The sequence below is a fragment of the Podarcis raffonei genome, chromosome 17 (genome assembly GCF_027172205.1).
Source record: "Podarcis raffonei isolate rPodRaf1 chromosome 17, rPodRaf1.pri, whole genome shotgun sequence".
Classification (NCBI taxonomy): domain Eukaryota; kingdom Metazoa; phylum Chordata; class Lepidosauria; order Squamata; family Lacertidae; genus Podarcis; species Podarcis raffonei.
In genome coordinates this window covers 39,248,237-39,252,744 of record NC_070618.1, presented here as the reverse complement: position 1 = coordinate 39,252,744, position 4,508 = coordinate 39,248,237, and positions in this window count along the sequence as shown.

Sequence of the window (4,508 nt, the reverse complement as noted above, 5' to 3'; positions counted from 1 at the left end):
CGCGAGAAGCGTGTGGACGCCGCGGCCGAAGGACGAGGAGCCGAGGCGCCCCGGGGGCGGGCAGAGAGAGGCGGCTCCGCCCCGGCAGGGGAGGGCCTGGCCGGGCGCCCGCCCGCAGCTCCCCCGCCGGCTGGGCAGGCGCCCCTCGGAAGGAAAAGGGGAACTACAACGAGCCGATCCCCCCGCCCCAGGACCAGGCAGAAGTGGCCGCTGGGGGAGATCTCATCGGATCCCGCCCCCCGCCGCCGCCTGAGGCACCGCCTGCTGGGTGGGCCGGTCCTGAAGACCTTCCTTAGGATTGCAGTCTTACAGCCCGCAGCCTGTCTCTGTGCACCGGGAAATATGCCGCGGGTCGTGCTTCAAGAGAAGAGAAATAAAATGTGTATGGCTGCGGGACACTATCCCAGGGGTCAGCAAACTTTTCCAGCAGGGGGCCGCTCCACTGTCCCTCAGACCTTGTGCGGGGCTGGACTATATTTTGAAAAATAAATGAGTGAACGAATTCCTATGCCCCACAAGTAACCCAGAGATGCATTTTAAATAAAAGCACACATTCTACTCATGTAAAAACACGCTGATACGTGGGCTGGATTTAGAAAGCGATTGGGCCGGATGCAGCCCCCGGGCCTTAGTTTGCCTACCCATGCACTATACTTTTAAAGCACATTTCAGGAATTCTTGGCACTGTGGTTTACTCCCTCACAGCTCACAGTTCTTAGCAACCCTTAACAAACTACAGCACCCAGAATTATTTGAGGGAAAGGATGTGCTTTGCATGTGATTTTATGGTATATTGCATGCAATAGCCCCCTTCACACATCTATTGCATGAAGGGAAGTCCCACCTAGAACCTGGCTAAAGGCCACCGGCTCTATCTCTGACATCCATAACCTATGCATAGACATCAACCAGGAAAAGCCTACAGGTAAGGACTTCCCCCCACATTCAGGAACTATACACTTAATAATAATGCATCATTTTAAACAAAAAAAATCCATGTGTTCCAGGGCTAGAGAGAAAGCAGCAAGCACAATCGCAGTATTGGGAGAAACAAAAGTTGGCACCTGATAGATCAGACATAGAAAAAGGAATGAAACAGAATCCTAGAACAGATAATTAAGCACTTAGAAATGGAGGCTGTGATGGGTTTCTCAAAAGCAAGTCATGCCAGACAAATCTCGTTTCTTTTTTTGGGGGAAGTTACAAGCTTGATGAATCAGGGGAATGCTGTGGATATTGATTTCAGCAAGGCTTTTGACAAAGCCCCCCATGATATTCTTGCAGAGAAGCTGGTAAAATGGTCTGGATGAGGTAACTGTTAGGCAGAGTTGTAGCTGAGCTTCCTGAATTGCAGGGAGTTGGACTAGATGACCCTCTATTTATATAGAATAATTGAATTGTAATATCCATTTCAGGAAGTCATTTTATCTGCCTACAACTTTATACCAACGACAGCAATGAAGTACACATGTTATGAAGTACACATAGTAGAGTTTGGGCACTGTCAGATGGTTCCTATTCTGCTGATGGGATTTAATTGTAATACCAGCTTTCTCTTTCTTTAGGTTTTTTCCCCTTGTCTTTTTCCCTTTCTGCCTTTCTTCTTTTTTAGACTAGGTAGCTGTTTTATACCAGTATATTATAAAAGAGATAATTTTGTAATGGGTATGTATTATTGTATATCTCTGAGCATCAATAAATTTTAAAAACCAGCAGATGCAAGTCACACAATTAAACTCACTCCCCACTTCCAATTTGTGTGCGTGACATCCTCTTCATCCAAGTGGCAGACCACACTCCCCCCCCCCATTAAATTTAGATTTTACCAATCAACAGATCATCCAGTAAGGGAGTATCAAATATAAAAACGTTTGTTACCTGACTGTGGGTGTACTGAAGCACATTGTTGGCACTTCTTTTCCACATGTCACTAAGCACCATCTCTCACTGTACCCCCCTACTTCTGTTTCCATCAACCCAGAGGAAAGAATGCAGCCTGCCCTTTTCTACTGGTTGCTGTTGAAGGCATGTCCATAATATTTTAGTTTTTAATTAGCTCTTTCTGCAGAAGCTCTTGCATAAAACAGCCGTATTAAATATACATACAGGAGTCAGGAAAGAAAAAGCTGAGGAAAGGAAGTAGCAGCCTTGCACATGAACAATCCTTGGCTGGAGTGGAGTAGCACACGTTTTATTTTTGACTGTTCTTTTGTGCACAAATCTGGAATATTGTAAACACTTTTCTTTCAAAGGTTGATGGAGTTTGGCTGTACAGTGGTATCTCAGGTTAAGTACTTAATTCATTCCGGAGGTCCGTACTTAAGCTGAAACTGTTCTTAACCTGAAGCACCACTTTAGCTAATGGGGCCTCCTGCTGCCGCCATGCCGCCGAAGCAGGATTTCTGTTCTCATCCTGAAGCAAAGTTCTTAACCTGAAGCACTATTTCTGGGTAAGCGGAGTGTGTAACCTAAAGCCTATGTAACCTGAAGCGTATGTAACCCGAGGTACCACTGTAGTGGAAAAGTTAAGTGAAAAAGTAGACATTTGAGGGGAGTCAACCTGAAAGGTTGAGGCAACAGTGTAATGCAGCAGCAAGAAAAACAAATGGCTAGAAGTGACATTAGCTAGCTTTCAGCACCAGGGGAAAGTATTTGTTTTCTACCTGACCTTTTGAATGACAGCATTGGCCACAGTAGCAGAGTTGACTGATTGAGGGCAAGTATATGCTGAACTTTATATTATGATCAGCTGTCTTGGGATTGTTCTATTGGTGTGTATGTATATTTATGTATATTTTGGGATAGATTTATGGCAAATTGGGTACTGATGAGGGAGCACTACTAAGGTGAATCTCTCCATGCTGGAAACTTAACAGAAGTATGATCTGTTGCACACACTAGGTGTCTCACTCCAGTGTACAAAGGAAGAATGCTTCTTCTGCACAGTAACATTTCTAATGACTCAGCTTCTCTTCCTCCCTTTTTGTAGAACACTCCCACAGCCTTAGCCCAGAGGATGAAGGGCTGAGACCCATTTGACACAAAGCACAGCAACAAACCCAGCTTTGCTCCAAGTACCTGAGCAAGAGGCGGGGTTTAGCCAAGCCTCCAAGCTTTTGTGTTACTAAGATCACTATACACCTACTTTTTTTGCCAGAAGGGGGCATCAACCATCTACAGATCTTTTTTTTAACTATGATTAAAGATTTTCTTGTTTTACAGAAGTATGTGTAATGTCTCTTGTATTTTTTCCATGTAACATTTTTACAAATCCGTTTCATTTGTTGAGACATTAGGGGGAGAGAAAAAAAGGGGTGGGGGTGGGTGGCAATGTTTCTATTATGCTTAATGTATGTAGGGTTTGGTGTCAGCGTTGCTTGTGCTGTTCACTTGTGTTCCTTTGGTGGTGAGAGAGGTTGGCCTAGGGCATGGTTGTTTGTTTGTGATAGGCTGTGGTGATCTTTGTTTTCGTGTGTGAGTGGGGTGGGTGGGTGTTTTGGATCAGGTCAGCCATATTGATTTGTATGCTGTTGATGGATTATTGTCATTGTCTTGTTGGACTGTGTATGTGATAAAGGGGACCCATACCCTTTTTAGAAGAAGGCATCTTCTTCTGTTTGTCGCCGTGTCAGTTTCAGTTTACTGGTTAATTTTTCTAGTAGGGCTGTTTCCCATACTATTTGGTACCATTGGTCCATGCTTACTCCTGACAGGTCTCTCCAGTGTCTGGTTATGGTGTTTCTGGCTGCTGAAAGTAGGTGGGTTATGAGTTCTTTGTGGTGTAAATGGGCATTGTTGTCTTGGAAGATGTTTAGTAGGGCCAATTCTGGGGTGATGTCTAATACTTGCTTAGTTATTTTACATATTTCTCGTGTGGCTGTTCTCCAGAATAGTTGAATTTGGGGGCATTCCCACCACATGTGGATGTATGTGCCTGTGGAGGTGCACCTCTCCAGCATTTTGGTGAGGTTCCTGGGTGTATTAGCGCTAGTTTTCTTGGTGTTAGGTACCACCTGTAGGTGAGTTTCAGAGTGAGCTCTTTTCTTTTCGTTGATATCTGACCTCTTGACACTGCCTCCTTGTCTTCAAGCTGTGGTCCATTTGCTTTTTGTTTAAATGCACAGAGGCCCACACACACACCACACACACTGTGCCTGGCACAATTTGCTTGAAGCACAAAGTAGTTTTTGAAAGCTGTGCAAGCAAGCCAGATGGGCTACAGTCTTCTTGGCTGAAGTCATAGACACAGTTTTCCCTGCACAGAGAAAGCCATCTCCACCCAGCCATGATGCCTTCACAATAAGATTCTTAAAAATATCCTGAGTGAGAAGGACCATAGAAAAAGAAGTTGCATTACTTTGTAGCATGGTTGCAACAAAAGCTTGAATAAAGGAATTAAGGATAGGGTCTGCCCCAATAGGTCTAGCAAAGTTTGGCATCCTTTAGATGTGAATTTGGTAAAAAGACAAAAGTGGAAGGAAAGTATTTTGCAACCACCAAAGCTAGGA